This window comes from Tupaia chinensis, unplaced genomic scaffold (assembly GCF_000334495.1).
Source record: "Tupaia chinensis unplaced genomic scaffold, TupChi_1.0 Scaffold000362_1, whole genome shotgun sequence".
Classification (NCBI taxonomy): domain Eukaryota; kingdom Metazoa; phylum Chordata; class Mammalia; order Scandentia; family Tupaiidae; genus Tupaia; species Tupaia belangeri.
The window spans coordinates 9,577,503-9,589,533 of NW_006159859.1; the positions used below are offsets into that span (position 1 = coordinate 9,577,503).

At 44.8% G+C, this 12,031-nt stretch overlaps 1 protein-coding gene across 3 annotated transcripts in view; it reads left to right on the forward strand.

Moving 5' to 3' along the window:
• Positions 1-12,031, forward strand: part of JADE1 (jade family PHD finger 1) — an 81,022-nt gene that overhangs the window by 2,742 nt on the left and 66,249 nt on the right. Inside the window, exon 1 of one of the 3 annotated variants that reach the window (XM_006153154.2) lies at positions 233-404. The exons of the other annotated variants lie outside the window; for them this stretch is intronic. The gene's annotated coding sequence lies outside the window, so the exon portion shown is untranslated. Of the gene's footprint in view, positions 1-232; positions 405-12,031 lie in introns of those variants that run through there. 3 annotated transcript variants of the gene reach the window in all.

Consider the following 12,031-nt stretch of genomic DNA (forward strand, 5'->3'; position numbering starts at 1 on the left):
GGCTCCCTCCCCGGGGTCCCCCCTCGGGGACCTCAGCCCCCTCGCTCCGACCCACCTCCCCTCGCACTCTCCCGCCCTCCCGCACGGGCTCTCTGCCGCCGGTCCTCCACCCTCGGCTCTCGGGGCCCCCCGGCCGGGGAGCTCCCCCACCCACCCACGCTGGGGCCTCTGCGCCCCGCTACCCCGGTCCGTGGCCTCCCATCCGGAGATCGCCCCTCCGTGGCGCACGGGGGCGGCCCCAGCCCCGTTGCCGGGTGAATGCAGCTAGCAAACAAAAAAGCGGGCGATTTAAACGTGCCTTCGAAACCCGTTAGGAATGCGTCGTCACCCGGAGACCGTTTAAAAGCAGCTTTGGCTGGTCTTCTGCTATCGAGGAAGCAGGCGCCCCACCTCGCCTCGGCAGGGTGAGGGTCTGTCGCCCTGTTGACTCCGGCCAAGAGGGCATCATTTTTCTTTATTGTAGAATGAGAGTTACTGTGAATGACATGAGCCGACTACAGTTTTAAGGAAGTAGGAGAGGATCTGAGGTTTGCCTTAACGGGAGTGCTTAGGGGTTTCCTTCCCAAAGGTTTTTATTCGATGAACTATTTTTCTGTTTTAGCATATCTCCTGTGGAGGCTGGCTCTCTAGCTACTTGTAGCTCAAGGCAAATACCTTTCAAAAGCTAATGAACTAGTTTTAAGAGGAGGAATTTTCTTTGAAAGCCGTGCAGGTAGTTCCTCACCAATGGTTAGACATTGTGTAGTAAGTTGCATTTTGATCAAGTCACAGCTAATCGAGACATCTTCACTTCTAGAAGGGAAGCATTTAGTGAAACCATACTTACACCAACTTAACACTTGAGGTGTTGTAGTAAGGGCGAACAGGATGTGGGTGACCTACCTGGGGTGTTCTGTGGGTACCACTCACTTTCTCTGCAAATGTGTGCAACTCAGAATTTTTATCGCCCTTTTATCCCAAACATCGTAGTCCATTTGCTGCGCTTTTCAATCAGCTGGCTTTCCCATGATTAGTTGCCATATTTAAGTTTGCATAAGTGGATAAGGATTTGATCTGATATTTTCATTTCATCATCAAGAAGAGATTTAATTTGCAGCCATTGAAGTGTTACGTTTCCCCATACGTCCTTTCTGCCTGTTTCAGTAGAGATAATGGGAGTCCTGAACATGCAGTAGAACTTGAACTTGAACTTGAATCTATCTGAAAGATCAAAGGCATTTTCTGTAATAGTAAGTCCGGTGGGTCACATAGAGATTTTAACAATTCATTTAAGAAGGGAAAAAAAAAAAATCCCATCATACTAGTTTCCCCAATGTGGCGGGACAGGTTTTCCGACTTTAGAAGTGTGTTTTTAAGTTTTTGCTATAGGGCAGTGTGTTCTGGGTTTGTGGTCCTGGGGGGTGGAAGTGAGGAAGTAGTGAGAAATTACTCCCCCCCACCAGGGGGGATGACCTTGCAGCAATGTCTGCTCCACGCTGGCAAGCCCACGTACTCAAGTGTTTTTCAAGAGGCTGGGTGCCAGACTCAGGACTTGAACTGCTCCCGGGATCTGGGTGCTTTAACCACCAGCCACCAGCTGGCCCAGGATTGTTTTATTCTAAATATTAGTTACTGAGGTTGGGAGAGAATACAAATAAATGTGCTTTAGAGCGAAGCCAGAGGATGCTTTTTGGAGTTCAAAGAAATGTGTGTTAGGAACAAACTGTTGCTTAGCCCAGAGGTTTGGAGGAAGGATGAACTGAGACTTGGAGGACTTGGTGAACATTAAAGCAGATACCTGTGTCTCATCTACAGTAGACACCGTAGTGATTTTTGATTTTTAAGGAGCCCTTAGGGGCATGAGAAAGTTATTACAGAAGTAATGTTAAATGTACATGGTTGAAAATGAGAAACTACAGAGATGTAAAGAAAAATATTCCTACCATACAGAGACCACCACTCTCTTTCCAGAGTTGTCTGTGCGTGCACGTTTTAATCAAAGCGAATGGTACTGTATGTCTGGTTCTGTAAGGAGCCTTTTTCATGTCAGGTAGATTTTGGAATGTGTTCGTATTTCCCCATTGGCCCTAAAATATAATAGAACCTCTGTCTCAACCAGTGTCCAGTCAGGGACCATTTATGGCACCTGGTTATCCCCATAAATAGACTTTAATATGTTGTAACTTTTTGCTAGAACATCTGTCACTGAGGAGGAAAGTCTGGAAGTAAGTTGACTTGGACTTAAAAAAAAATGTGGGACTCATGGCTGGCAGGCGGTGTGGTATTTCAGGGCACAGGACTCCCACATGGCCAACACCAGTTCGAGACCCGGACCTGGAGACTTGCTTTCTCACTTTCTCTTTCTCTCTCTGGTCAAATGAAAATAAATAAGGTTGAATGAAACCATTGTTTAAAAACACAAATGGGACTTGGAATAGTATTTATTGTAGTTTGGAAGCCTTAGATTTGGAGATCATCTGTTTGAAAACCACTTTAAGGAAAATTTGTTTGCCTAGTGTATTTATCCACAGACTTGTTGGAAAAAGATTTATCAATATTTGTTTCAGTACCAAGGTGGTTGGAATAGCAAACATGAAGACATCAAACTGCCATCACATGCTCTGTCTCTCTGGTTTGTCCGGAGTAAGAATGCAGATGAAGCTCCTGATTTGGCTTGCTGTCTTACCGTTTGGGGTGCTCTTCCCTGTCCCTTACTAGGATGGGCACCTGCCACACCATTACAGTCAGAGTTTGTGTTATAAACCTTGTATCCTACAAGTAGACGTTCAAAATAGATACCCATCCCCTAGAGGAGAATAAGTCATGGTAGCCAACACAGCTTTTTATTTACTTGAACTGCATTCAGAACTTTGTCTTGGGTCCAGCAGGTGGCATAATGGCTGTGGCGCTGGATTCCCACATGGCTCACGTGGCTTCAGTCTTGGACCCCGTGGCTTGCTTTCTCACTTTCTCTCTGTTGAGCACACGTGGTCATAGCAAATTAAAGAATAGATAAATAAATCAATAAATGACCTGTCTTGATTATTAAGACAACGAGAATTAAATCAGTTTTTAGCTAGAGGGCGCATGCAGGAAAGGGATGAGAAAGCATTCCTCACAGGATTGCTTCATCCTTTCTTCATTGTCCTTTTGGGATTCTGTGCACACACATGCACACACACCCAGTGTGTGTTTCCAGCTGCTGATCCGGGACTCGAACTGTGTAGTCAGCCATATGGGATCCAGCTGTCTTAACCACCAGACCACCTGCTGGCCCTGAGTTATTTCAGTTTTTTTTTTTTTTTTTGAGAGGTTTTTGCTACAGGGCACGTGCGCTCGCCAGACAGACAGAGACAGACAGAAAGGGAGAAATCACCCCCCAGGGGGAATGGCCACGCCGCAATCCCTTCTCCATTCTCCTCTTGGGATCTTGGGCACGCACGCACACATGCCTGGTGTGAGTTTAAACCGCCAGGTCCGGGACTCGAACTGCGGTCGACTACATGGGAGTCCAGTGACATAGCCATTACGCTAACTGCTCGTCCCGAGTTAGCAGTTTTTAACATCTTTCCTCCCTTCTTGTCTAAGCCTTTATTTTTTTAAATTTAACTTTATTTATTTATTTATTTATTTATTTTTGACAAGAAAAGGACAGAATGAGAGAGAGAGGAGGGGGGGGAAAGTGAGAAAGCAAGTCGCCAGGTCTGGGACTCGAACCATGGTCAGGCATGTGGGAGTTCAGCGCCCTTAACCACCATGCCACCTGCTGGCCCCATGGCTAAGCCTTTAACTTAGAAGACTGGCATCATATTCAGCTGTGCTTCCCCTCAACCCCCAACGAAGGATGAGTTTGGTTGGAGTCCTTAGTTGCTTAGAAGGACTAGAAGCCTGGTGCCAGCCTTAATTGGGAAAAGCATTTTAATTCTGGTGATAGGGAAGTTGTGCCCTTGAAAATTTCAGGTTTTCACTGTTGGGCGCATGCACTCACAGGAGAGAGACAGGGAAAGCGAAAGGCACCCCCAGAGTGGATGACCACGCCACATCCCCTTGTCCATTCTCTCCCTCAGGAGAATGCACTTGGTGTCTTTTTCAGGCTGCCATGACGGGGACTCACGCTGCACACCCGGACATGTGGGACCCAGTCTTAACCTTCACACCACCTGGTGGCCCCTTTAATCTACCATCAACTCTAAACTGTGGTACATGATGTGCAGTCGGCAAATGGTCAGAGACCAAATTTGTCTTTCTAAAACCAGTCCAGTATCTGCTTTTTTTACTTTGTGTTTTTCAGGTAGAGTCGAGATACAAGGTGATGAAGGACCATTGAAGATCACTTTTTAAAATAACTATTTTTTAATTTATTTTAAAGTTTGTTCTGGGTACATGTGTGAGTGAGAGAGAGAGAAAGCCTCAAGGTCTGGGATTTGAATTGTGGTCAACCACGTGGGAGTCCAGCGCCTTAACTACCACAACACCTGCTGGGCCCCCGAAGTTCTTTAAGGTTTTTGCCATAGGGCTTGTGCACTCTGGAGAGAGAGAGACAGGAGACAGTGAGAGGGAAAGTGAGATATCACCTTCCGGGGGCATAGTCACTCTGCAGTGCATCTCCGTTCTTCTGAGATTTTGAGCACACATACACATGTGCCTTGTGTAACTTTTTTAAAAATAAATTTTATATGTATAATTATTATTTTGTTTGCTATAGTGCACATGCATTCACCAGGGAGAGGCAGATAAAGAAGGAAAGTGAGAGAACAAGCTGCCAGGTCTGGGACTCAAACTGTTGTCAGCCATGTGGGAGCTCAGTGCACAAGCACCGTGCCACCTGCCAGCCCCCTCTGCCTTGTGTAAATTTTTTTTTTTTTAAAGAATTATTTATTTAATTTTGTTCATTTATTTTAAATTTAACAGAGAGAGAGAGGAAGTGAGAAAGCAAACCACCAGGTCCAGGACTCAAACTGTCATGTGGGAGTGTCCAGCACCGTAACCACCATGCCACCTGCTGGACCCCCTTGTGTAACTTTTTTCAAAAAAAATTATTATTTAATTTAATTTATTTATTCATTCATTCATTTATTTTAATTTGACCAGTCTCTCTCTCTCACACACACACACAAACACACACACACACACACATAGAAAGTGAGAGAAAGGGGAGAAAAAGCAAGCCACCAGATCTGGGACTTGAACCACTGTTGGCCATGTGGGAGTGTCCAATGCCTTAATGACCATGCCACCCGCTGGCCCCCATTGTGTAAATTTCAAGCCACCAGGTCTGCGACTAAAATTGTGATCAGCCATGTGACAGTCCAGTGCTATAACCACTGTGCCACCTGCTGTCCCCCAGGTTCATTTTTGAAGTTTTTTCCCCCCCTCAGGACTTGTGTGCTTACTGGAGAGGGAGACAGAGACTGACAGTGAGAGGGAAAGTGAAAACTCATTCCCAAAAGAGGATGGCCACACCACAGTCCCATCTCCACTCTCCTCTGGGAATCTTGGGGCATGCATGGCTTGACTTTTCAAGCCACCAGGTCCAGGACTCGAACCATGGTTAGCAATGTGGGAATCCAGTGACATATAACCACTATGCCATCTGACCCCCCCAAATTTTTTTATAATTATTTCATTTATTATCATCATTATTATTTGTTTAATTTGACCAGAGAGTGACAGAGAAAGGGAAAGTAGGAAAGGAAACCTCAAGGTCTGGGACTCGAACTATGATCAGCCATATGTAAGTCCAGTGCCTTAATCACCATGCCACCTGCTGGTCCCCCAAATTAAAAATTTATTTTTTTATTTAAATTATTTTTTCTTTTAGAATTATTTATTTACTTGTTAATATTTTTCAGTATGACCAGAGAGAGAGAAATAGAGAAAGCAAGGTGCCTAGTCCAGGACTCAAACTGCGGTCGACTGTGTGGAAGTCCAGTGCCTTTAATCACCATGCCACCTGCTGACCCCAAAAGTTTACTTTTTAAAAATAAACTTATTTTAAAGTTTATATTTTAGGGAACCAGCAGTTAGCGTAATGGCTATGTCGCTGGATTCCCACGTAGTCGACCGCGGTTCGCGTACCGGACCCGGTGGCTTAAAACTCACGCCGGGTGCGTGTGCGTGCGTGCCCAAGATCCCAAGAGGAGAATGGAGGAGAAGGGATTGCTGCGTGACCATCCCCCCTGGGGGGTGATTTCTCGCTTTCTGTCTCTATGTCTCTTTCTGTCTGTCTGGCGAGCGCACGCGCCCTATAGCGAAAATCTCTCCAAAAAAAAAAAAAAGTTTATATTTTAAAAATAAACTTATTTTTTTATTTTTAAAAATAAAAAAATTATTTTATTTCATTTCATTTATTATTATCATCATTATTATTTGTTTATTTAACCAGAGATAGAGAAAGGGAAAGCAAGAAAGCAAGCCTCCAGGTCCAAGACTCGAATTGTGGTTGACCATGTGGGAGTCCAGCGCCTTAACCACCATGCCACCTGCTGGCCCCCCCAAGTTCTTTTTTTTTTTGGGGGGGGGGAGAGGTTTTCGCTATAGGGTGCGTGTGCTCGCCAGAGAGAGACATAGAGAAAGAAAGTGAGAAATCACTCCCTGGGGGGGATGGTCACTCCACAATCCCCTCTCCAGATCTTGGGCACACACGCACACACGCCTGGCGTGAGTTTTAAGCCACCGGGTCCGGGACGCGAACCGCGGTCAACTACGTGGGAGTCCAGCGACATAGCCATTATGCTAACTGCTGGTTCCCCCCAAGTTCATTTTTAAAACTGAGTTTTTATAAAGAATTTTTTTTATTTAGCTTTATTTATTTGTCTTTTAATTTGACCAGAGAGAGAGAGGGGGAGAGAGAGAGAAAAAAAAAGTGAGAAAACAAACTGCTAGGTCCAGGACTCGAATCACTGTTAGCCATGTGGGACTTCAGTGCTCTTAACCAGCACACCACCTATATTCTTTTGTGATTATCTGTAGAGAGAATTAAGCAACAATTTTCTTCTGATTTCAGAGTATTCATCATTTGCAGCTATTTTTAAAAATATTGATCATTAAATTGAAAGTTCACGACAGCTTATAAGATAGTTTCTAGGCAATTAAAAATTTCAGTGGCTGGGGTCCAAACTGAAGAATGATTAAAATAAGCATTTTTTCCCTGTGTTTTTCTTTTTAAAAGTAATTATTTAATTTCATTCATTGTTATTTTTAAAATTTGCTATAGGGCATGTGCACTCACCAGAGAGAGAGAAAGGGAGAAGGCACCTCACAGTGGGGGCATGCATGCAATGGCTCCTGATGTGTTTCTCAAGCCAGCAGGGCTGGGACTTGAACCAGTGACTGTTAATTGGGGTCCAACTTTCCTTAACTATCAGGCTGTCCTACTTATTCTAGGGTAAAGAAGAAGAAATAGCAAAGTTGGAAAGTTGCTTGAGTTAAACTGCATGGTTTGTACCTTCCTTTGGTTTAGCATGAAGTACACTAAACACAGTTTAAAATATTTCTCTACTCATGGGGGAGAAGAAGCATCAGTTATTTCCTCGTGAAAATGTAACGATAATTAGGATGTGCAGGCTGAGCACTGGTGACAGTTAAGTGTCAGGGATGCTTGCATTCCTTTTTTCTTTATCTTTTTTTGGAGAGGTTTTTGCTATAGGGCATGTGCACTCTCCAGACAGACAAGAGAGACAGAGAGACAGAAAGCGAAAGCGAGAAATCACCCTCTGGGGGGGGTTGGCCACACCCCCATCCCTTCTCAGCATTTTCTCCATCCTCCTCTTGAGAACTTGGGCACGCACGCACGCATGCACACGTGCCGGGTGTGAGTTTAAGCCACCGGGTCCGGGACTCGAACCGCTGTCAACTACGTGGAATCCAGCTACATAGCCATTACACTAACTGCTGGTCCCTCTTTTTTCTTTTTTTTTTTTGGAGAGGTTTTTGCTATAGGGCACGTATGCTCGCCATACAGAGAGAGACAGAAAGCTAGAAATCACCCTCCAGGGGGCATGGCCACGCAGCAATCCCTTCTCCATTCTCCTCTCAGGATCTTGGACACGCACACACATGCGCCCAGTGTGAGTTTAAGCCAACGGGTCCGGGACTCAAACTGGTCGACTACATGGGAGTCCAGCGACAGCCATTACACTAACTGCGGGTCCTAGGGACACTTGCATTTCTGAAGCCCATGGAAGTCTCCCCCAGAAAATGTGTGTGGCACTGAACTTTGCTTGTCATTTGAGGGATTCAGTGTGTTCCTTTAAGCGAATTCTTGCATTCCACTTAAATGTTTACATTCTAGTGGCTTTTATTTTATTTTATTTTTAATGATTTCTTTCCTATCTTTTTACTGTCACTGTAAACGATCTATTATAGTTAAAATGCCTGTCTGGAACAGTAATTTTTTTCTTTATTGGTTTTTAGATTGAAAATCAGATAAGAAGCATGTTAGAAGTTTTTATAACTTAATGTACACTAGCCGTAAGTAGCCTCAGGGATTTTCCTTGGAGAAGAATTCACTGGTTTGTAGATGTGACTTTAAAACTGCTTAGAGCACCCCCAACATCTATTTTCTTTTTGATTCCTGCCTATTCTAGTTAGAAACTTTAAAAAAAAAAAGCATTTTTTTAGAAAAGGTTTTTGCCATAGGGAGTGAGCTTTCATCTGAGAGACAGAGAGAGGGAAAAATGAGACATCACTCCCACAGCCACAGCGGGGTTGCCACTGCAGTCCCTTCTCAGGATTCTGGGCACGCATGCACACACATGCTCTTGGCATGATTTTCTAGCCACTGGATCCAGGATTCGAACAGTTGTTGTCCATGTGGGAATCTGGTGCCTTAATCACCACACCATATGCTGGCTCCAGGAGCTCTAATTTTTTAAAAGTTTATTTCGTGAGAGAGACAGAGAAAGGTACTCTTAATATTTTGAGTCACCTGATCCTCTCTGGAGCCCTCAAGAGCCAGCCAAGATCACACATGGGGACCCTCTCCCTGACCCTGCCCTCTACGCAGATTAGAGTGGACCTTGATCTTCCATCTGATCTATTAATAGGCTTTAAAAAAAATCATTATTTTTGTTGGCCAGCAGGTGGCATGGTGGTTAAGGGCACTGGACTCCCACATGGCTGACCAGGGCTCGAGTCTGGGACCTTGCTGCTTGCTTTCCCTCTGTCTCTCAGTTTGTCTCTGGTCACATTAAAATAAATAAGATGAAATAAAATAATTCTTTAAAAAATTATTTATTGGGACCAGCAGTTAGTGTAATGGCTATGTCGCTGGACTCCCATGTAGTCGACCGCTGTTCGCGTCCAGGACCTGGTGGTTTAAAACTAACCGGGTGCATGTGCGTGCGTGCCCAAGATCCCAAGAGGAGAATGGAGGAGAAGGGATTGCGGTGTGGCCATCCACCCTGGGGGGTGATTTCTCACTTTCTATCTCTCTGTCTCTGTCTGTCTCATGAGTGCACTTGCCCTATAGCAAAAAACTCAAAAAAAAATATAAAAACTAAAAAATTATTTATTATTTTAAAAAATCTGATCCTTGGTTGAGAGGGGAGTGAGGAATCAAGGTGCCAGGTCCAGGACTTGAACTGCAGTTAGCCATGTGGGAGTCCAGCACCCAACCACCATGCCACCTACCAGTCCAGCCCCCCCATCCGATCCATAGTTTAGAGCAGGGTGCAGGTGCTGCCCTGTGTGGCTGGCCCTAATTAGGTAGGGACTTCTGTAGGTGAGTCTGATCCCTAACTTTGTAAGGCTTAAAGTTCTTGCCCAGAACCTGGTAATTGATTCACACCAAAGTAAACATTGACTGTTGGTTTATAAGCATTATATTGCCAGTCTGCTTTTTAGAAAGGATCAGTTAACTTTCTATAAAGGGCCAGGTAGGCAGTTTCTTGGGGCTCCGCTGACAGCCGCTGATCTCTGCAGTTGTTAGGTGCAACAGCAGCCATGAACGAAAGGTGGAGTGTGGCTGTGTTCCAGGGAATCCTTATGAGCCCTGACACATGAGTTTTGAATAATACTTACGCGTCATGAAATGTTCTTCTTTGACCCCCACCATTTAATTATCTGAAAACTCTTACCTCCAAGGCTGTACAAAAAATAGGTCAATCCCTGATTTACAGCGAGAACAGCATTTATCTGGTTGCTCAATTGTTTCTTTCCTTTTTTAAAGAAAATATTCATTCTTTTCTTTCTTTATTTAATTTTACTCATTGTCATTTTATTTTATTTTATTGAAGTCGAACAGAGAGAAGGAAAGTGAGAAAGCAGCTGTCAGGCCCAGGGCTTGAACTGTGGTCAGCCATGTACCCCTAGTGCTCAGAGAACTACCGATGTGTTCTTCCAGCCCCACCTTGCTCTATGTAGAGTGACTGCTGTATTCACCTTTACACAGCTTGCTAGGAAGCCAGCGTCAGTGTTTCAAGTTAAGAGGCTGGTCAGTGATGACATTTGAGCTGTACCCTGCTAATGTAGCTGTGGTAATCTTGCAGATAACTTCTTTCAGAAGCTCAGGAGACAGGAGGGGGAAGCCCATGGTCCAGGCACGTGGGAGGAGGTGCTGGCATAGGAGGAGCATGTCCACTTACCTTGGTCTTTGGTTCAGGCTTTGTGCTAGACCGCCCTACCCGAGTGTCTTAAGTACAAGCAAGTTCCTGAACCTCTCCAGAATTCAGTGTACTTTTTTTTTTTTTTTGAGATAATTTTTTTTTTTTTGGTATAGGGTGCATGTGCTCACTGGAGAGACAGAGATGGAAGGAAAGCAAGAAATCACCCCCTAGAGGAGTTGGCCAAACCGTAATCCCTTCTCCATTTTCCTCTTGGGATTTTGGGTACACATACATACGGTGCCCTACATGAGTTCTAAGCCTCTGGGTCTGGGACTTGGACCATGGTTGACTACATGGGAGTCCAGTGATGTAACCATTACGCCATCTGCTGGTACGGAAAGCTGGCGGGCACCATCTGGTGGTGTGATGATTAAGGTGCATGGTCGACCATGGTTCAAGTCTTGGATCCGGTGGCTTGAAAATCACATTGGACATGTGTGCTTGCGTGCCAAAATCCTGAGAGGAGGAGGAGGGGAAGGGATCATAGTGTGATCATCCCCCTGGGGAGTGATTTCTCACTTTCCCTCCCCCTGACTTTGTCTCTTTTCAGTAAGCGCACTTGCCCTAAAACAAAAACATCTCAAAAAAGATTTAGGGGGCCAGCAGGTGGTGTGGTGACTAAAGGCGCTGGATTCCCACATGGTCGACCACGGTTCGAGTCCTGGACCTGGTGGCTCGCTTTCTCGCTTTCCATCTCTCTCATTCCCTCTCATTCTGTACCTCTCTGATCAAATTAAAATAAATAAATAAAATTAAAAAAAGATTATCTTAGGTTATTTCTGAAATCTTCTAGCACTGCAACGAATGACTTTTTTTTAAAAAAATAATTGGTTTATTTAATTTTATTCATTGTCCTTATTTTTTTATTTTTATTTTTTTGGGAGAGGTTTTTTGCTATAGGGCACGTGCGCTCGCCAGACAGACAGACAGAGATATAGAGACAAAAAGCGAGAAATCACCCCCTAGAGGGGATGCGCACGACACAATCCCTTCTCCTCCATTTTCCTCTAGGGATCTTGGGCATGCACGCACACGCGCCCGGCGTGAGTTTTAAGCCACCGGGTCCAGGACGCAAACTGCGGTCGACTACGTGGGAGTCCAGTGACATGGCCATTACGCTAACTGCTGGTTCCCCATTGTCATTATTTTTAAAGCTGACCTGAGAGAGACAGAAAAGGAAAGTGAGAAAGCAAGCTGCCAGGTCCAGGACTCGAACCATGATCAGCCATGTGGGAGTCCAGCTGCCTTAACCACCACACCACCTGCCAGCCTCCTGCAGTGAATGGTTTTATGGGTTTCTTCTGGGGAAGTTTTTGGTAGGTGAACTCAATCCACGTTGTGACACTCTTCAGCTTCTGCCTCAATTCTTTCCATACCTCCTAGGATTTGGGACTATCTCAGTGTTCCCAGGACTGTGATAATAAGCCTTGTACAATTGTTTGTTT